A 22,415-nucleotide genomic window follows, 5' to 3' on the forward strand; every position below is an offset into this window, starting at 1 on the left:
TTGGGACAGGGACTGTGTCCAACCTGATTACCTTATATACACCCCAGCACTTAGAACAGGGCTTGGCACATATTAAGCGCTTAACAAGTATCATCATCATCATTACTATTTTTATTATTAATAAAGAGTTCATCTAGTCAAGTGTTCTGTTTTCACTGTTGTGTGAAGCGCAATTCATTCATTCAATCGTATTTATTGAGTGCTTACTGTGTGCAAAGCACTGTACTAAGTGCTTGGGACAGTAGGGTAGAATGATAAATACACACGTTCCTTACTCCCAATGAGCTTACAGTCTAGAGGGGGAGACAGACATTAATATAAAGTCACGTAAAGCAGCCCAGCTGGTCCGCCATATTGGTCATTCATTCATTCATTCATTCATTCAATCGTATTTATTGAGCACTTACTGTATGCAGAGCACTGTACTAAGCAGTTGGACCGTACAGTTCGGCAACAGATAGAGACAACCCCTGCCTAACAACAGGCTCATAGACTAAAAAGGGGGAGACAGACAGCAAAACAACAGCCCTGGGTCCCCCAGATTGTTTTTTCTGATATTTTCTCACCGAGGCCTGGAGCTCTTGGTCCCACGGGGCCCCAAAATCCATTCGGGATAGTGTATCCAAAGCAAAAAGAATAAAAGAAAAAGGCATCAAGTCCCCCTCTAGACTGTAAGCTCCTTGTGGGCAGAGAACCTGCCTACCAACTCAGTTACACTGTACTCCCCCAAGCGCTTAATACAGTGCTCTGCACACGGTAAGCGCTTAAATCAGAGCCATTGCTATTTGGGGCTTGGATCAGCAATCACTGAGCACGCTCACCTCCATGGCTTCCTTCGGTCTTTCTTATCCTTGCAGGGCTGGAGCCACAATTCTGTCATTCAACCCACATATTCAATCTGTCACCAAATCCTGTCAGTCCCACCTTCACAACATTGCTAAAATCCACCCTTTCCTCTCCATCCAAACTACCAGCACGTTAATACAATCACTCATTCTATCCCGCCTAGATTACTGCATCAGTCTCCTTGCTGACCTTTCATTTATTAAATCGTATTTATTGAGCACTTACTGTGTGCAGAGCACCATACTAAGCGCTTGGAAAGTACAATTCAGCAATAAAGAGCGACAATCCCTGGACCACCCGCCTCTCCCCACTCCAGTCCATATGCCGCTCTGCTGTGCAGATCATCTTTCTACAGAAATGTTCAGGACATGTCATCCCCTTCCTCAAAAATCCCTGGTGGTTGCCTACCCACCTCCGTATCAAAATCTCACTACTGGCTTCGAAGTTCTCCATCACCTTGCCCCTTCCTACCTCACCTCGCTTCTCTCCCTCTACAACTCAGCCCGAACACTCTGCTCTTTGATTCATTCATTCATTTGATCGAATTTATTGAGTGCTTTCTGTGTGCCGAGCACTGTACTTGGAAAGTACAATTCAGCAACAAAGAGAGATGGTGCTAACGTTCTCACTGTGCCTCCATCTCGCCTGTCTAGCCGTCGACCCCTGGTCCATGTCCTGCCCCTGGCCTGGAACGTCCTCTCTCCTCAAATCTGCCAGACAATTACTCTGCCCGGCTTCAAAGTCTTCCCGAAGGCCCATCTTCTCCAAGAGGCCTTTCCAGACGAAGCCCCACTTTTCATCTCCCATTCCCTTCTGCATCACCCTGTCTTGCTCCCTCGGCTGTTCCCCCGACCCAGCCCCAAAGCATTTATGTACATATCTATCATTTTATTTATTTGTATGGCTGTCTGTCTCCCCCGCCCTGGACTGTGGGCAGAGAATGTCACAGTTTATTGTTGTATTGTAATAATAATAATAATAATTGTGGTATTTCAGTGCTTACTATGTGCCAGACACTCCTACCCTCAGCACTGTATTCACCCGCTCAACTGTATATATCTTTATCACCCTATTTGTTTATTTTGTTTAATGAGATGTACATCACCCTGACTCTATTTAGTTGCCACTGTTTTTATGAGATGTTCTTCCCTTCGACTCTATTTATTGCCATCGTTCTTGTCTGCCCGTCTCCCCCGATTAGACCGTAAGCCCGTCAGAGGGCAGGGACTGTCTCTATCTGTTGCCGACTTGTACATTCCAAGCGCTTAGTAGAGTGCTCTGCACGTAGTAAGTGCTCAATAAATACTACTGAATAAATACTATTGAATGAACGCTGTACTAAGCGCTGGGGTGGATACAAGCAAATCGGGTTGGACACAGGCCCCGTCCCACATGGGGCTCACAGTCTCATTCCCCATTTTACAAATGAGGGAAATGAGGCTCAGAGAAGTGAAGTGACTTGCCCAACGTCACGCAGCAGACAAGTGCTGGAGCCAGGATTAGAACGCATGACCTTCTGACTAACCATTACGCCGTTATTGCCATTGTTCTTGTCCGTCTCCCCCGATTAGACTGTAAGCCCATCAAAGGGCAGGGACTGTCTCTATCTGTTGCCGACTTGTTCATTCCAAGCGCTTAGTACAGTGCCCTGCACATAGTAAGCGCTCAATAAATACTATTGAATGAATGCTGCTTCTTGCCAAGCATTTAGTACAGTGCTCTGCACACAGTAAGCACTTAATAAATATGATTGAACGAATGAATAAATACAGGTGGCAGAGGGGCTACTTGGGGGATGTTTCTGCTTGAGGCTGCTCAACCCCCCTGCCCTGTGAGGGCAACCCCTCCCTAGAGCAGCCTGTTTTTCTCTCGGACCGAACCGGGACCTCCGACCTCTTGCTGGGGCAACGGCAGGTGACCTAAATCAGCCGCCTTGGAGGGAGAGGCAGGACCGGCTGAGCGCGGGTACCCCAGGGTGCCCCAAAGACCCCACGGCGGCAGAGGCCACTCGGGTCACGTCCGGCCGAACGGATCGGAGAGATTCCTTTGCTTCTGCTCCCCCGCCACCGCTCTCCGACTTGGCTGGAAGCCCGAGCTGCGGCACTGGGTCTGGCTCCGGGCCAACTGGCTCAGGGGGCAGCTTCATCTAGGAAGCCAGGTAAGAGAGCAGCGGCACGACGAGGGAAAAGAACTGTGAGAAGCAGCGCGGCCTGGTGGAAAGAGCCCGGGCTTGGGAGTCAGAGGTCACGGGTTCTAATCCCGGATCCGCCGCTCGTCAGCTGTGTGACCTTGGGAAAAATCACTTCTCTGTGCCTCAGTTGCAGAATGGGAGATGAAGACTGTGAGCCCTAAGTGGGACAACCTGATTACCTTAGAACAGTACTTGGCACGTAGTAAGCGCTGAACAAATACCAACAAATACAAATCCCCTTCCTACGCCAAGCCAAAGTCCTCCACGAGCAGGCCACCCAGAATAGGCTGAGTTGCCAGAGGCGGGCAGCAGCGTGATCTGGTAGCCCCCTGGGCATCTGAGCAGGCCAGGGTTTTGGAAGATAAATGAGGAAAGCCACCGCCTCAGGGCACCGCAGCGACAAGCGGCTCCTCTCGAAGACGGCAGGGCCGTGGTCCTCCACCGAGGTGATGGCTGGGAGACGGGGAAACGCTTTGCCACAAAATAATGGCTGGGAAACAGGGAAACGCCCTTCCGCAAAATAACGGTAATAATCGTGATATTTGTTAAGCGCTTACTATACGTCAGGCACCGTACTGAGCGCCGGGGTGGATACAAGCAAATCGGGTTGGACGCAGTCTCTGACCCACTTGGGGGCTTGCAGTCTTAATGCCGGTTTTACAGATGAGGTCGCTGAGACACTGAGAAGTTGCGGTCACCCAGAAGACGAGGGGTGGGGCCGGGAATAACTGTGGTATTTGTTCATTTGTTATGTGTGGTATATATGTCAGGCACTGTGCTAAGCACTGGATTGTAATGTGGGCCATGATTACATTATGCTTTGTGTGCCTGCAGCAAAATAATAATAATAATGGCATTTGTTAAGTGCTTACTATGTGCCAAACACTGTTCTAAGCACTGGGGTAGATACAGGCCAACCAGGTAGTCCCACATGGGGTTCCCGGTCTTAATCCCCATTTTACTTATGAGGTAACAGAGAAGTTAAGTGACTAGCCCAAAGTCACACAGCTAAGGGGAAGAGCCGGAATTAGAACCCACAACCTCTGACTCCCAAGCCCGTGTCTTTTCATTAAGTCACGCTGCTTCTTTAAGTAATGGGGTGATACGGAATGGGGCGGGGGAGGAGGGCAGAGGGCAGCGTCCAGCTGATTTTTATTCCCACCTCAGGGCAGCCAAATGATCGAGGTCGACGCTGGCCAGGCTTAGTCAGGACCGAACCTCGAACGTGGATGGCCTCGCCCAAACTGGGCTCACAGGAATATATCGCTGAACATCAACCCTGCGATGAAAAAGAAAAAAACGACAGGAAGTGCCTGAAGAACAGCCCACCACGGAATGTTCTGAGAGGCAACGTGGCTTAGTGGATAGACCATAGGCTGGGAGTCAGAACAACCTGGGTTCTAATCTATGTCACTTCACTTCTCTGAGTCACTTCTCTTTTCTGTGCCTCAGTTACCTCATGTGTGAAATGGGGATCGAGACTGTGAGTCTGATCTGCAGCGCTTAGCGATCTGTACATTCCAAGTGTTTAGTACAGTGCTCTGCACATAGTAAGCGCTCAATAAATACTATTGAATGAATGAATGAATGAATGGTACAAAGTGAGCACTTAACAAGATCCATAAAAGTAAAAAAAAAAATCAGGACACCACTTGACAATGAGGAGAGTCATTGGCCAAAAATAAGAACTTCTGTGGACAATAATAATAATGTGGTATTTGTTAAGGCACTTACTAGGTGCAAAGCACCGTTCTAAGCGCTGGGGGGATACAAGGTGATCAGGTTGTCCCGCGTGGGGCTCACAGTTTTTAATCCCCATTTTACAGATGAGGTAACTGAGGCACAGAGAAGTTAAGTGACTTGCCCAAAGTCACACAGCTGGCAAGCGGCGGAGCCAGGATTCGAACCCATGACCTCTGACTCCCAACCCCGGGTTCTTTCCACCGGGCCACGCTGCTTCTCGAGAACTGAGCAAGGTGATTCTCCCAGCAGCCCCCAGGGACTCGTGTATATGTGCCCCCTCGCTTTCCGAGCCTGACTGGAATTGGGCCAGATTTGGACTCTGGAATCCCGGCTCGGGTGGGCCAGGAGGCTCACGGAACCAGATCGGATGAGTCAGGCCACTCAAGTGTCAGCCACTGAAGTGTCCAAGTCAGTCCAGGGCCACCTAAAAATGACAAAGGCCCTCAATTCGGCTGGGTCGGTCGAACCTGTGATCTGGACCAGTAAGCCATCGGGCAGCGGGCCCGAAAGCATTGAAATGACTCAGCTTCTCCTCGCCTTCGCCAGAGTTGGTGGTGGAGGAGGTACTTTGCCTGGGTTTGCTGAGCGTGGCGCTCGTATCCTCTGACCCTACCGAGCTGGATCACAGTAAACGCCTGGACGACTTCAGGGCGGCGAGGAGGGGCACGGTTTTAGGGGGCCAGAGTCCTTTACGAAGAAGCGGGAGCCACGGCGGAGCCGGGAAAACCGAGCTCTTGTTGGAACAAGTCGTTTGGGGGGATTCTGTCAACTTTGGTAGCATTGAAGTTGCTCGCTAGGCAGCTCCAGCTGTGTTGACTGGGGAATTCAGCCCCATCCTGGCCCTGCCCTTCTCTTATTTCAGAGATGAACGTGGAGTCTTAGTCTTTGAGATCAGTGTCCCTCTCTGGGCCCCGGACGAGGCCGGGCTTCCTGCCAACTCTCGGTGACCTTTGCCACAGTCACCCGCTGCTCGTGACCCAATTAGGGGAAAGGATAGCAAGAAGCCCAGAGCCCCTCACGCCAGGGCTTGGGGAGAGGACAGCAAGGAGCCCAGAGCTCCTCATGCCAGGGCTTGGGGAAAGGACAGCAAGGAGCCCGGGGCCCCTCACGCCCCGGCTCGGGGAAAGGACAGCAAGAAGCCCAGGGCCCCTCACGCCCCGGCTTGGGGAAAGGACAGCAAGAAGCCCAGGGCTCCTCATGCCAGGGCTTGGGGAAAGGACAGCAAGGAGCTCGGGGCCCCTCACGCCCCGGCTTGGGGAAAGGACAGCAAGAAGCCCGGGGCTCCTCATGCCAGGGCTTGGGGATAGGACAGCAAGAAGCCCGGAGTCCCTCACGCCAGGACTTGGGGAAAGGACAGCAAGAAGCCCGGGGCCCCTCACGCCCCGGCTTGGGGAAAGGACAGCAAGAAGCCCAGGGCCCCTCACACGCCGGCTTGGGGAAAGGACAGCAAGAAGCCCGGGGCCCCTCACACGCCGGCTTGGGGAAAGGACAGCAAGAAGCCCGGAGCCCCTCACGCCAGGGCTTGGGGAGAGGACAGCAAGAAGCCCAGAGCTCCTCATGCCAGGGCTTGGGGAAAGGACAGCAAGGAGCTCGGGGCCCCTCACGCCCCGGCTTGGGGAAAGGACAGCAAGAAGCCCAGGTCTCCTCATGCCAGGGCTTGGGGAAAGGACAGCAAGAAGCCCGGAGCCCCTCACGCCAGGACTTGGGGAAAGGACAGCAAGAAGCCCGGGGCCCCTCACGCCCCGGCTTGGGGAAAGGACAGCAAGAAGCCCAGGGCTCCTCATGCCAGGGCTTGGGGAAAGGACAGCAAGAAGCCCGGAGCCCCTCACGCCAGGACTTGGGGAAAGGACAGCAAGAAGCCCAGGGCCCCTCACACGCCGGCTTGGGGAAAGGACAGCAAGAAGCCCGGGGCCCCTCACACGCCGGCTTGGGGAAAGGACAGCAAGAAGCCCAGAGCCCCTCACGCCAGGGCTTGGGGAGAGGACAGCAAGAAGCCCAGGGCTCCTCATGCCAGGGCTTGGGGAAAGGACAGCAAGAAACCTGGAGCCTCTCACGCCAGGACTTGGGGAAAGGACAGCAAGAAGCCCAGGGCCCCTCACGCCCCGGCTTGGGGAAAGGACAGCAAGAAGCCCAGGGCCCCTCACACGCCGGCTTGGGGAAAGGAGAGCAAGAAGCCCAGGGCCCCTCACGCCCCGGCTTGGGGAGAGGACAGCAAAAAGCCCAGGGCCCCTCACGTCCCAGTTTGGGGGAATCAAGGGTAGGGAAGGTCCAATCATTAGGGACGGCTTCCTGTCTTGCCTACCTTTGACTGCTGAAGCTAGGAAGGCGCTCCCCTCCCCTTACCCTGCTGGAGCAAATGAGCAGGAGAGTGGGCGGGTGAGATTTAGAATTGTGAGCAAGGACCATAATCTTTTCCAGTCCGGTGCCAGCAGGGCAATCAGCTGGCCTTTCGACAACTGATGCTTCCCCCAGGTTTCCCCACTCCTCAAGGCTCTCCAGTGGTTGCCCATCAACCTCTGTAAGCCCATCGGACGGCAGGGACTGTCTCTATCTGTTACCGATTGGTACATTCCAAGCGCTTAATTCAGGGCTCTGAACAAAGTAGGCGCTCAATAAATACTATTGAATGAATGAATGAACCTCCCCATCAAACAGAAACTCCTCACCACTGACTTTGCCCCCTCCTACCTCACCTCACTACTCTACTTCTTCAACCCAACTCAAACACGTCAGTCCCCAGAGGAAGCAGTGTGGCTTAGTGGATCCAGCCCGGGCCTGGGAGTCAGAAGGTCACGGGTTCTAATCCCGGCTCTGCCGCTTGGCTGCTGGGTGACCTGGGGCAAGTCGCTTCGCTTCTCTGGGCCTCAGTTGCCGCGTGTGTCAAATGGGGATTAAGACTGTGAGCCCCATGAGGGAGAGGGACTGCGTCCAAATCGATCTGCTTGTATCCGCCCAGGTGCTTACTACGGCGCCTGACACATAGTAAGCACTTAACCAATACCACAATTATTATTAACCTTCTCACCGTGCCGCCATCTCATCTATCTTGCCGCAACCTCTCTCCCACATCCTGCTTCTGGCCTGGAACGCCCTCCCTCCTCATATCCAACAGACGATTACTCTCGCCGGCTTCGGAGCCTTATCGAAGGCCCATCTCCTCCAAGAGGCCTTCCCAGACTAAGCCCCTCCTTTCTTCTTCTCCCACTTCCTTCTGCGTCGCCCTGACTCGTTCCCTTTATTCACCCCCTTCCCAGTCCCACAGCACTTATGTACCTATCTGTAATTTATTTATTTATATTAAAATCTGCCTCCCCCTCTAGACTGTAAAGCTCACTGGGGGGGCATGGAATGTTCAGGCTGTCCTCGTGGATAGAGCATGGGCCTGGGAGTCAGGAGGACCTGGGTTCTAATCCTGAATCTGCCACTTGTCTGCTCTGGGCCCTTGGGCAAGTCACGTCACTTCTCTGAGCCTCAGTTACCTCATCTGGAAAATAATAACAACATTGGCATTTGTTAAGCGCTTACTATGTGCCGAGCCCTCTTCTAAGCGCTGGGGTAGATACACGGTAATCAGGTTGTCCCACGTGAGGCTCACAGTTTTCCTCCCCATTTTGCAGATGAGGGAACTGAGGCCCAGAGAAGTGAAGTGACTTGCCCACAGTCACCCAGCTGGCAAGTGGCAGAGCCGGGATTCGAACCCATGACCTCTGACTCCCAAGCCCGGGCTTTTTCCACTGAGCCACGCTGCTGGGGATTAAGACTATGTGCCTCCCCTGCTCTCTAGACTGCAAGCTCGTGGGCAGGAATGTGTCTGTTTATTGTTGTATCGTACTCTCCCAAGCACTTAGGACAGTGGTCTGCACACAATAAGGGCTCAATAAATACAACTGAAAGAATGAATTTGGGACAGGGACTGTGTCCAACCTGATTTCCTTGTAGTACTTAGAACAGTGCCCGGCACATAGTAAGCACTTAACACATACCACAATTATTACTGTTGTTATATCGTACCCTCCCAAGCGCTTAGCACAGTGCTCTCCACACAGTAAGCGCTCAGTAAACACAACTGACTGACTAGGAGTCAGCTGGTCTGCAGATTTTCCCCCTTTACCAGAGATGGTGGGATCCGGGGGGGGGCCTGACGGTCCTCTTCCTGTCCGCTCTTGGGACCCGCCCCCGCCCTCAGATCACCACCTGCCCCTGGCCCAAGCCCAGCCCCAAATAAGATGACTGAGGCTCCCCCCGGCCCCGGCCAGATCTGGGGGTGGGCCGGACCCTCAGCCACCCAGCCAGGTGGACTTGGGACCCACCAGTTGATATCTGTGAGCCCGTCATCGGGCAGGGATTGTCTCTATCTGTTGCCGAATTTTACATTCCAAGCACTTAGTACAGTGCTCTGCACATAGTAAGCGCTCAATAAATACTACTGAATGAATACCCAGCAGATACAAATACATTGCTGTCGTCTCTAAATTGTTTTCCAATCTGCTAATTGGGGATGCTAAAGCAACAGGGATGAGTTTGTGGGGTTTTTTTCCAGCACACAGGAACCCACCACAGCCTCTGCTAGGAATTTCAACATCCTGGGCCAGGGGAAAGACTTGGAAGGAAAGAAAGTTACTTTTAATCAAAGCAAATCCGCATTCAAGTAATTTGCTATATTTACGACCTGTTGTCCTGATTTGTCTCCATAAGATGGTTTAGTAAAGTACTCAATCAGTTCTCTCGCCCTTACTTATCCTTGTTCCTGTCCCACTACCAGAGAGCCCGCACCCGATGCTTCTCACCGTCCCTCGCTCTGTTCTCTCCCGCCGTTAACCCCTTGCTCGGGCCCTCTTTCCTGTCCAGGACTCCCTCCCCTTTCATATCCACTTCCTCCACTCCCTCTCCCCGCTGCATCGGCTTTGCACTTGGATTCGTACGCTTTTATGCCTGGATTTGTCTACTTGGATTTGCACTTGATATTCGCCCCACCCTCAGTTCCCCAGCACTTAAGTCCATATCCGTAATTTACTGATATTAATGTCCGTCTCCCCCTCTTGACTCTGAGCTCCCGGTGGACAGGAAATGTGTCTACCAACTCTGTTGTACTGAACTTTCCCAAGCATTTAGTCCAGTGTCCCGAACACGGTAAGCTCTTAATAAATGCCATTGATCGTCAGAGGCTTCCTCCAGGAAGACTTCCCTGGCTAGCCTCTCACCCCCGGCAGCCTGCGACTCTCAATGTCCCGTCCAACCGTGCCATTCTGTTATTACGGTAGCTAAAACGTCGACTAGGGTTTCCAACAATTAAATGTGAAATCAGCATTAAATTTTAAAGACAAAGACAAAGAAAATGATTAGGACACCCAGGAGTCAGCGGCAACAAAATGACACTGACATCAACGATTCTTCCGACGTTCTAGAAAGGAACATGCCAGCTGCTTCTAAGTTCAAAACGGAAACCCGCCTTCAGCGAAGGCCTCTTTGGCAGACGTCACGCCTCGGAAATCAGTGGCTCCATGTGAGAAGGAGCAGACTGGCCTAGTGGAAAGACCACGGGCCTGGGAGTCGGAGGACCTGGGTTCTAAACCTGGTTCTGCCACGTGCCTGCTCTGTGACCTCGGGAAAGTCACTTTACTTCCCCGAGTCTCAGTCACCGCATCTGTAAAATGGGGATTCGAATACCTGTTCTCCTTCCTACTTAGATTGTGAGCGCTGTGAGGGAACCAGACTGTGTCTGACCTGAATATCTTATATCTTCCCCAGTGTTTAGGATGGTGCTTAATATATAGTAAGCACCTAATAACTACCACAATTATTATTATATCTTTGTATCTACCCTAGGACTTAAAACAATGCTGGGCACATAGAAGTGAATAACCAAGAGAAGAAGCAGAGAAGCAGCATGGCCTGGTGGAGAGAGCACAATCCTGGGAGTCAGAAGGACTCGGGTTCTACTCCTGGCTCTGCCGCGTGTCTGCTGTGTGACCTTGGGCAAGTCGCAACTTCTCTGTGCCTCAGTTACCTCATCTGCAAAATGGGATTAAAACGTGTGCCCCACGAGGGACACGGATTGGGTCCAACCTGATTAACTTGTATCTACCCCAAGGCTTAATACAGTGCCTGGCACATACTAAGTGTTTAACAAATACCTTAAAAAAATCATTCTTATTTATTGAGCACTAACTGTGGGCAGAGCACTGCCGTAAACCCTCGGGAGAATACAATGTAATAGAATTGCCACGGTGAATTTCCAGTGTTTAGCAAACACCATAAAAACAAACCAAGGGAGAAAGTTAGAGTTCAAACTGACTGAGGTGTCCAAGGGCAGAGAAGTCCATTTGTCGACTCACGGTCGACGGACATAAGCATATTCTTTTGAAACAAATTAAACCCTACCTGGGTTTCGGTTTTTCGTTCTGGGGAAAGAGGGTTCAACCACTTGGTCTTTCAAGGTTCTCCCAATCGTGCCAATCAGCTCTTGCCAATCAGCCAGTACATCTGCTTGGCCTGCGTTTAAACAAAATGGGCCTCGCCTCCTTCTGCGGATGCCCCGTGGGTTGTTTGTAGTACTTCCCAACATCGCATAAAATCCCCGGGAGCTGAGGGGGCAAGGCAGAGGCTGCCCGTCTGCTCTGTGCCAGGGCTCTGGAGGGGATGGGCCCACTCTACAGATGGCGCATGCCCTGAGAGAAGGTTGGTGCCAGGCTGAACCAGTCCATAGCTAAACTAGCTCAAGTCTGAACACGGTCCGGCCCTTCCCTGTTCCCTGTCCCCTAACACACACCCCTACACACCCCTGGAGAAGCGGCACGGCCCAGCGGAGAGAACACGGGCCTGGGAGTCAGGGGTTGCGGGTTCTGATCCGGACTCTGCCACGCGTCTGATGTGTGACCTGGGGCGAGTCGCTTTACTTCTCTGGGCCTCGGTCCCCTCATCTGTAAAACGGGGATTAAGACTGGGAGCCCCATGTGGGTCAACCTGATTGCCTTGTATCCGCCCCGGCGCTTAGAACAGTGCTTGGTACAAAGTAAGCACTTAATACCACAGTTATCAGTATTACACAAGTACACACACAGTTTGGGGAGTCTGGGGCTGGAGAGGACCTCACCACAGCAACTCCCGCTTTTAGAACTTCTCTAGACTGTAAGCTCGTTATGGGCGGAGAATGTGTCTATTTACTGTTGTATTGTACTCCCCCGGAGTGCTTAGTACAGTGCTCTGCACACAGTAAGCCCTGGATAAATACGACTGACCACTCATCTTTTTCCCTAACCCCACTCCTCCTTCCCATCCCAGAGAAGCAGCGTGGCTCGGTGGAAAGAGCACGGGCTTGGGAGTCAGAGGTCATGGGTTCGAATTCCGGCTCCGCCGCTTGTCAGCTCTATGACTGCGGGCAAGTCACTTAACTTCTCTGTGCCTCGGTTACCTCATCTGAAAATGGGGATTAAGACTGTGAGCCTCATGTGGGACAACCTGATGACCCTGTATCTACCCCAGCGCTTAGAACAGTGCTCTGCACATAGTAAGCGCTTAACAAATACCAACATTATCAGTATTATTATCCCAGAATCCCACAACCTCGCGGTCCTCCTCTAGCCTCGCTGCCTTTCCCCCTCTCATATTCTATCGGTGGGTCAATCCTGCCGGTTTTTCCACTGAGACTGTGAGCCCCACGTGGACCGGGGACTGTGCCCAACCCGATTTGCTTGTAACCACCCCAGCGCCCACTACGGTGCCTGGCACAGAGTCAGCATTTAGAAAATACCGTAATCATCACTAATCATTATTATTCCTCCGCAACATCTCCCTGATCCAACCCCTCCTCTCCGCACAAACAGATCTCGCTCGAGTCCAAGCTCTGGCCCGGGACCAAGCTCAATCTGTGTCTTGGTCTCCTTGCTGGTCTCCCGACTTCTAGCCTCTCCCTCGATACTACATCCTGCTGCTGCATGGATTATCTTTTTTAAGGGTATTTGTTAGGTGCTTATTAGGTGCGAAGCACTGTACTAAGCACTGGATTATGAACAAGCAGAACAGGTTGGACACAGTCCATCTCCCACATGGGGCTCACTGTCATAATACCCACTGAACAGATGAGGGAATCGAGGCACAGATGTGATTTGCCCAGGGTCACACAGCAGACATGGGACGGAGCCAGGATTAGAATTCATGACCTCTGACTCCCAGGCCCTTGCTCTATCCATTACGCCACGGTGCCTCATCTTCCTGAAGCGTCATCCAGTTCTGATCTTTCCTCTCCATAAACCCTCCACTGACTTCCTGCGTCCACATCAAATAAAAACTCGTCACAATGAACTTCAAGGTTTTCCACCAATTCATCTCCCCTTACCCTTCTTCCCTCTTCGACCTTCTATTTCCCGACTCACTCTTTTCCGTTCTCCTAAGTCGACCTCCTAATTGAATGTGTCTGCTTATTGTTAAAAGAGCCCGGGCTCGGGAATCAGAGGTCGTGGGTTCTAATCCCGGCTCTGCCACTTATCAATTGTGTGACTTTGGGCAGGTCACTTCACTTTTCTGTGCCTCAGTTACCTCATCTGTAAAATGGGGATTAAGACTGTGCGCCCCATGTGGGACACCCTGATTACCTTGTATCTGGCCCAGTGCTTACAACAGTGCTTGGCAGATAGTAAGCACTTAAATACCATTATTATTATTCTCCCAAGTGCTCAGTTCAGTGCTCTGCACACCCTCCCTCCCCACGGCTCTCCAACCGCAGCCCTCCTCACGGGCAGAGCCCTCTAATATCCCACCTCCTCCGATAAGCCTTTCCTGATTAATTCCCAGCACTGTAAATCAGATTCAGCCACCTCTAGCACCTGTATTTATCGTCTACTTTTGAATACGCATTTGTTCAATGGTACATTCCAATAATTATCACGACAACTCTGCCACAGATATTTTTACATCTTTCCACTCTCATTAGACAGCAAGTTCCTTGTGGGCCAGAAACGTTTTGCTTCTTTTATTTGTACTTTCCAAATGGGCGCTCAATAAATGCTACCGTAACCACTAAACCCCGGGTAGTTCTGGCCAGACATGATTGTTCCCTGGGTTGGAAAAAAAAAAGAAAAAACCATACATCCCCAGGCTCATTTCTGGATGTTTTCCCTCAGAATTTTGTAACCTTTCAACCAGAAGCTTCTTGGGCTGTGAAAACCAGACACTATCTCGGCAGTTACCAGGAAGTTTTGATTTTTTTTTTTTGGAAGCTTTTTTTTTTTCCTTATTTCCTCATACTCTAGTCAGACTGGACTTGTCGGTCCGAGAGCTGGGCTAGCCCGGGTCGGGTGCGGGCTGGGCACAGGTCAAGCCAGGCCGGGCCGTGCCAGGCTGGGGATTTCGAGCCTATGCACAACTCTAGACGATGTCTCCAGCCACTTAGACTTGGGAATTCAAACCTTCCCTTCCCACCCACCTTGAAAGCCTGCAAATGCACGGCATCTTTAGAGTTTGGGGTAAGATTTCAAAAAGCACCCAAACACTTCCGATGCTGAGTGGGCCATGAAGCTAAAAAAAAAAAGTAGTCCTGTGTATAGAGCTCTGTACTAGGCACCTGGGAGAGTACAATATAACAATAAAGACACAGATTCCCTGCCCACAGTGAGATTACAGTCGAGCGTCCAGTAATACACATTTGGCAGTTATATTGGCTTCTGTTGATAGCACCATTTCGGGTCAAACTTACGTAAGCTACGCAACGGTGGAACAGGGCGCTACAATGAATATCCTGAAGATTGACTGAATGGTGAAGAGGTGGTTTCCAACCCTTTATTCCTCTGAAATTAGATTCTGAACCCCTACTTTTACCCATTTTTCTTTCCTTTTTCAATAGGCAAGCATACAGTTTGCTGAAACAATACTCTTCCCATTTTAAAACACCCCTTTACCCACTGTTTCTGAAGATGAACAGTAATAATGACAATAACTGTGGCATTTGTTAATTGCTTACTATGTGCCAGGCACTGTACTAAGCGCTGAGGTAGAGAGAAGTAAATTGGGTTGGACAGAGTCCCTGTCCTACTCAGGGCTCACGGTCTTAATCCTCATTTTACAGATGAGGAAACTGAGGCACAGAGAAGTTAGGTGACTTGCTCAAGTTCGCAGAGCAGGTAAGTGGCGGAGCTGGGATTAGAACCCAGGTCATTCTGACTCCCGGGCCCGTGCTCTGTCCACCGCTTTTCTAAATATACAAAAAACAAAACTAAAGCTGGGGAGAGCGTAGAATCCAAAAGAGCTGGCAGACTCGTTCCCTGCGGTGGTCGGCCGAGACACAGACCACGGTGACCCAAGTCATTCTACTCCCAGCTCCGCCACTTGTCTGCTATGTGATCTTAGGCAAGCCACTTCACTTCTCTGCGCCTCAGTTACCTCATCTGCAAAATGGGGATGAAGACTGTGAGCCCTCTGGGGGGCAGGGACTGTGACCAACCCCATTTGCCTGTATCCTCCCCAGTGCTTAGTACAGTGCCTGGCACATAGTGCGCGCTTAACAAATACCATAATTATTTAGAGAAGCAGCGTGGAAAGAGCATGGGCTCGGGAGTCAGAGGATGTGGGTTCCAATCCCGGCTCCGCCACATGTCTCCTGTGTGACCTCGGGCAAGCCACGTAACTTCTCTGTGTCTCGGATACCTCATCTGTAAAATGGGGATAGAGATTGCGAGCCCCACATGGGACAACCCGTGGCGCAGTGGAAAGAGCACGGGCTTTGGAGTCAGGGCTCATGAGTTCGAATCCCAGCTCTGCCACTTGTCAGCTGTGTGACTGTGGGCGAGTCACTTAACTTCTCTGTGCCTCAGTTCCCTCATCTGTAAAATGGGGATTAAGACTGTGAGCCCCACGTGGGACAACCTGATTCCCCTGTGTTTACCCCAGCGCTTAGAACAGTGCTCTGCACATAATAAGCGCTTAACAAATACCAACATTATTATTATTATTATTCCCCAGTGCTAAGAAAAGTGCTTGCATAGTAAGTGCTCAACAAACACCGTAATTATTATTACTATTCTCTTTCGGCCGTGGCGAGGCTTCCCGGCAGGCCTCAATTCCCCAAAGGGAACACGGCGACGTTCCTGAAACGCCAAGGAGGACTCGGAGGCAGCACCAACCCAGCTGGCGGCCCCAGACCCGCCTCTGTGTACACAGTACTTTTGGAATAACCCATTTGATTTCTGTTTGAAGTGTGTAAAAGTCGGTTTTCCTGGAAGTCTGGCTTGGAGCTAAAGGTCGACGAACGCTGCTCCATTCAGTGGGGCGCGATCACCCCGCTGTACCTTTGGTTTTCAGAGAGCGGCCCGAATCCGTCCGGATCGTACAACCGAAACTGGGTGATGCGGTCGGACACCTCCAGACTGTCAGCTCGTTGTGGGTGGGGAATGTGTCCACAACCATAGGCTACCAGTCTCTCAACTAATGCGGCACAGCAGCATGATCTAATGGAAATCAGGGGATCTGGGTTCTAGTCCCAGCTCTACCAACTGTCTACGTGACCTTGGGTAAATCATTTCACTTTCCTCAGCCCCAGTCACCTCATCTGTAAAATGAGGGTCAAGACTGTAAAGCCTTATGTGGGACAGGGACTCTGTCCAACCTAATTTTATCGTATCTATCCCAGCGCTGAATATAGAGTGCCCGGCTCATAGTAAGCACTTAAATACCACTAAAAAAGCACTTAGTACAGTGCTCTGCACACAGAGAAAGTGCTCGGTAAATACCACCGACTGACTGAAACAATTTTCTTATCAGTTTTCAATGGTATTTATTGATCGCGACCCGCTGGGAGGAGGAAGGGACCCCAGGGCTGGTTGGACAGATTGTGGTATTTGTTAAGTACTTACTATGTGCCAAGCACTTTCCTAAGTGCTGGGATAGATACAAGCAAATCGGGTTGGCTACAGTCCAGTGGGGATTTTCCAGATGAGGTAACTGAGGCCCAGAGAAATGAAGCGACTTGCGCAAGGTTGCCCAGCAGACACGTGGCTGAGGACTCTATCCACTAGGCCACATTGCTTCTCGCGCTTGGACACGATGGAGGGCCTGTTCGGCTCCTCCACTGACTCTCTTCTCCAGACCGGAGTGCCCGGAGCACTGTTCTAAGCACTTGGATGAGTACAAGACAACAGAGTTGGTAGAGACGACCCCTGCCCACCGAGAGTTTACAGACCAGAGTTTGTGAAAAGACGCCCTGGGCTGCTAACCATTCTTGTCGGTCACAGTTCTGGTGCCGACTGGGAGGCCGCTGCCATTTTGTGTTCACCATGTCGCTTGGCGAACTCGCCAAAATACGATATCCCGGTCACGGTTCCACTCTCATTCATTCGACTGTATTTACTGAGCACTTACTGTGTGCGGAGCACTGTACTAAGCACTTGTGAGAGTACACTATAACAATGAACAGACACATTCCCTGTCCACAACTAACTTACAGTCCACAGTTCCACACCAGTTTATCTTCTGGGCACTGGCACGGGCCTAACCTTCATCTAGGTTGAGCAGCAGCCTGGCGCAGTGGTTAGGACACAGACTTGGGTGTCAGAAGGTCATGGGTTCTAATCCCAACTCTGTCACTTGTCTGTTGTGTGACTTTGGGCAAGTCACTTCATTCAATAGTATTTTTTGAGCGCTTACTATGTGCAGAGCACTGTACTAAGCGCTTGGAATGTACAGCTTGGCAATAGATAGAGACCATCCCTGCCCAATAACAGGCTCACGGTCTAAACTTCACTTCTCTGTGCCTCAGTTATCTGTAAAATGGGGGTTGGGACTGTGTGTCCCACATGGGACAGGGGCTGTGTCCAACTCAATTTGCTTGTATCTACCCCAGCGTTTAGTACAGTGCCTGGCACATAGTAAAGAGCTTCACAAATACCATCATTATTTTCTAGGGTAGCAGTGGGCCACGTCCTGCCTCTAGCCTGGAACGACCTCCCTCCTCAAATCCAACAGACGATTACTCTCCTAAAGAAAGGAGCTACAGCTGAAATGACTTGAACTAACACACTTCAACTGGGTCTACCTTGGGTTTATTGAGCCACTCGCTTTTAAAAGAAACATTTTACTTAAAACTGTGTCAGTAGATTTTTCTCTTTCATGACGAACCTTCACATAAAAACCAAGCCTCGCCTTCGAACGATTTGGCTGAAACGCCAGGTGTCTGGAGTCCTGAAAGCATGGCACATTTAGGCACAGGCAAAAATGTATTGCCATCTTTTCACCACTGCTCAAACTCTCCTCATCGAAATGACACACACTTGCACTATTGAGGTACCAGATTCATGGGCTTGAAAACAAAACTATGTTTCTTTACAGTCTTCAATTTCCACACACCCATATACGTCTATGTGTGTGAGGAAATATATGTACATATTCACATACAAATAAAACTTGAATATACACCACAGTCATTAATGCTTCGCTTCACCGATTCTGGTACTGAACGGTATATCCTTTTTTCCATCAAGCCCAAAATACAATATCTTTCCTGGCTTCCAGCTTTGAGCTTCCTGTTCGTCAGTGGCAACATGTGATCTATATAAACATCACCCACCAGCCCGTTCTTTCAGCTTTTGGCCCCAGTCAGCATGAACGTAGCACCATTCATTCCTTCAATCGTATTTATTGAGCGTTACTACGTGCAGAGCACTGTACTAAGCGTTTAGCACTGTACTCCCACGTTAAGGAAAGACGCAGACTGGCTAGGGGAGCAATCACTGAAGCTACACTTCACTCATTCAATCTTATTGAGCGCTCACTATGTGCAGAGCACTGTACTAAGCACTTGGGAGAGTACAATTCAACAGAACAGATATATTCCCTGCCCACAATGAGCCTACAGTCTAGAGGCCTTTCCGGGCAGCTGAAACGTAAGGAAGTGTGGTTCTCGGATTTCTCAGGCAGTGCCGGGCTGCACTTTTCTCCAACACTCAGGTGCTTAACGTGATCTAAGCCCGATCGGAAAATCCTTTTGGCTCTAGAAAGTAACTTTCTTTCCTTCTTTTCAGTCGTCACCCCAGGGTCTCCCTCGGCTAGACAGAAGTTTCCTCGGCAGAGGGCTGGGGGGGAGGGTGTTAATCAACGGTGTTCGTCGAGCACTGACTCAATGCTATTAGAGAAGCAGCGTGGCTCAGTGGAAAAAACCCGGGCTTGGGAGGCCGAGGTCATGGGTTCTAATCCCAGCTCCGCCACTTGTCAGCTGTGTGACTTTGGGCAAGTCACTTTAATTATCTGGGGCTCAGTTCCCTCATCCGTAGAATGGGGATCAAGACTGTGAGTCCCACGTGGGACAACCTGCTCACCTTGTACCCCCCCGTGCTTAGAACAGTGCTTTGCACATAGTAGCTTAAACAAATATCATTATTATTATATTATTATTGACTGTGTGCAGAGCACTGTACTAAGCACCTGGGAGAGTACAATACGACACTAAACAGACACATTCCCTGCCCACGATGAGCTTTCAGGCTAGAGGACTTACCAGGCGTAAGAGAATCTGGAGTATGGTCCTCAGACAGAGATGTGCCTATGGCGTCGCTATGGGTCGAAGCCGACTCGACGACCTAAGACGAGACCTCAGATGGCCCCAGGCTGCACTTTTCTCCAACACCCAGGTGCTTAAGGTGATGCCCGATCGGAAAATCCTTTTGGGGCTCTAGAAAATAACTGCTTTCTCTCCTTCTTTTCAGTTGTCAACCCCGTGTCTCCCTCAGCTAGACGGAAGTTGCCTCAGCAGAGGGCTGGGTGTCGATCAGGGATATTCACTGAGCGTTGACTGTGTGCAGAGGACTGTACTAAGCGCTTGAGAGAGTACAGCCGAGTTGGTTGACACGTCCTTTTCTTTCTGCCAGTGCTCTGCTCACCCCAGTGCAGATTCCTGCTCCTCCCGGGCCCTTCGAAATCCCTAAGGGACACGTGGGGATTGGACCGCGCTAGGTGCCATTTTGAAAGAGGACAATGGGTTTGGACAGCTGGGTTGCTTGGGGGTCCACTGAATGGGGACCCTCCTACTGTCTTCTCTCTCTCTCTCACTACCTAATAATAATAATAATGATGGCATTCGTTAAGCACTTACTGCGTGCAAAGCACTGTCCTAAGCGCTGGGGGAGATACAAGATGATCACGTTGTCCCACGTGGGGCTCACAGCCGTAATGCCCATTTTACAGATGAGGTAACCGAGGCACAGAGAAGTTAAGTGACTTGCCCAAAGTCACACAGCTGACAAACGGAGGAGGCAGGATTCGAACCCATGACCTCTGACTCCCAAGCCCGGGTTCTTTCCACTGAGCCCCGCTGCTTCTCCTTTTTTCTCAATCCTAGCTTCCTCCCCCTCCCCGCCCCCATCCAGCCTCCCGAGGGCGACCCTGACTGCTGCTCCTGGTCCACGTCTAATTGCCCCCGTGCAACTCTTTCCCAGCGCTTAGTTCAGTGCTCTGCACCCAGGAAGCATTTAATAACTACCATGACTACTACTCCGGGGATGCTTTCAGAGGGAGGCTCTGAGTAATAATAATAATTACGGTACTCATTAAGCACTTACTCTGTGCCAAGCACTGTTCTAAGCACTGGGGAAGATGCAAATAAATCAGGTTGGACACGGTGCCTGTCCCAGATGGGGCTCACACTCTTAATCCCCATTTTCCAGATGAGTGTCACGCCCAAGGTCACGCAGCCGATATGCGGGGGAGGCGGGATTAGAACCCAGGTCCTCTGACTCCCAGGCCTGTGCTCTATCCACTAGGCCACGCTGCTTCTCTAATACTAGGGCTGCCTGGCCCATGTCCCAGGGACTCCCAACTGCAAGAGCTGGAGGAATAATAATAATAATAATAATGGCATTTATTAAGCACCTACTATGTGCCAGGCACTGTACTAAGCGCTGGGGTGGATACAGGCAAATCGGGTTGGACACAGTCTCACGTGGGGCTCACGGTCTCGATCCCATTTTGAAGATGAGGTAACAGAGGCCCAGGGAAGTGAAGCGACCTGCCCAAGGCCACACAGCAGACTCGTCTCCGGGCCCACGGCTAGAGGGAACTGCGCACGCGCCACCAGAGAACTGATGCCTTGTCTCCGGGCCCACAGAGAGAGAGCATGGCGTGTGAGCACCAAGAGCTCACCTCCTCCAGGAGGCCTTCCCAGACTGAGCCCCCCTTTCCCTCTGCTCCTCCTCCCCTCCCCATTCCCCTTTCTCCCATCCTCTGCTCTTCTCCCTTCCCCTCGCCTCAGTATTGTGCATATTTGTATATATTACTTCTTACTCTATTTTTTTAATGAGGTGTCTATATCTATGACTCTATCTATCTTGATGCCGTTGTTTTAATCGTAATTACGGTATCTGTTAAGCGCTTACTATGTGCAGAGCACTGTTCTAAGCGCTGGGGTAGATACAGGGTGATCAGATTGTCCCACGTGGGGCTCACATTTTTTAATCCCCATTTTTTTTTTTTTTTTACAGATGAGGTAACTGAGGCACAGAAGTGAAGTGACTCGCCCAAGGTCAAACAGCAGACAAGTGGCAGAGCCGGGATTAGAACCCACGACCTCTGACTCCCAAGCCCGGGCTCTTCCCACTAAGCCATGCTGCTGCTTCTTTTCTTGTTTCTTCTTTCGTTCTGTTTCGCTTCGCTGTCTGTCTCCCCCGTTTAGACTGTGAGCCCGTTATTGGGCAGGGATGGTCGTTATCTGTTCCCCAACTGTACATGCCAAGCGCTTAGTACAGCGCTCTGCACATAGTAAGCGCTCCATAAATACTATCGAATGACGTGGCGGAGCCGGGATTGGAACCCGTGACCTTCTGACTCTCCGGCCTACGGTCCATCCACTCTCCCGTGCCGCTTTTCAAGAAGCAGCCTGGCTCAGTGGAAAGAGCCCGGGCTTGGGCCTTAGAGGTCACGGATTCGGATGGCGGCTCTGCCGCTCGGCAGCTGTGTGACTGTGGGCAAGTCACTTCGCTTCTCTGGGCCTCAGTGACCTCATCTGTAAAATGGGGAGTAAGACTGTGAGCCTCACGTGGGACAACCCGATGAGCCTGTATCTCCCCCAGCGCTTAGAACAGTGCTCTGCACATAGCAAGCGCTTAACAAACACCAACATTATTATAACTGGACGAGCCGGGGCAAGAGGCCTCGAGAGAGGGGGAGGGAAGGGCGGGACAATGCAGGTGCCCAGGCTAACGCCGCACTGTCCAGCGGGCACGTCCAGCCGCGGGGCCAAGCCCGGCCACAGCGGGCCCCTTCAACCGGACGGGCTTGGAGATGCGGCCTGGTGGAAAGAGCCTGGGAGTCAGAGGACGCGGGTTCTAATCTCGGCTCCACAACACGTTTGCTCTGCGACCCGAGGCGAGTCACTTCCCTTCTCTGGGCCCCCGTTACCTCATCTGAAAAAGGGGGATGGAGACTGTGAGCCCCAGGTGGGACGGGGACTGCGTCCACCTGATTCGCTTGTATCTCCCCCGGCGCTTAGAACAGCGCTTGGCACACAGTAAGCGCTTAAAAAATAGCACTAATTTCTATTATTTTTTTTACACGTCAATCAATAGGTCGGCGGTATTTATTGAGCCCTCACTGTGCAGTGCACTGGACTAAATGCTTGAGAGAGTAAAATACAAGCAATCCCGGCCCACGAGGAGCTTAC

The 22,415-nt window shown here is 51.2% G+C and overlaps 1 protein-coding gene across 3 annotated transcripts in view; it reads right to left on the reverse strand.

The window, feature by feature from the left end:
• The window catches only part of FKBP5 (FKBP prolyl isomerase 5), a 102,325-nt gene that overhangs the window by 66,628 nt on the left and 13,282 nt on the right, over window positions 1-22,415 (reverse strand). Inside the window, exon 2 of one of the 3 annotated variants that reach the window (XM_039912764.1) lies at window positions 4,200-4,316. The exons of 1 other annotated variant lie outside the window; for it this stretch is intronic. The gene's annotated coding sequence lies outside the window, so the exon portion shown is untranslated. Of the gene's footprint in view, window positions 1-566; window positions 592-4,199; window positions 4,317-22,415 lie in introns of those variants that run through there. One more of the 3 variants, XM_039912766.1, reaches the window with a different exon arrangement.

Source organism: Ornithorhynchus anatinus, chromosome 7 (genome assembly GCF_004115215.2).
Source record: "Ornithorhynchus anatinus isolate Pmale09 chromosome 7, mOrnAna1.pri.v4, whole genome shotgun sequence".
Taxonomy (NCBI): Eukaryota; Metazoa; Chordata; class Mammalia; order Monotremata; family Ornithorhynchidae; genus Ornithorhynchus; species Ornithorhynchus anatinus.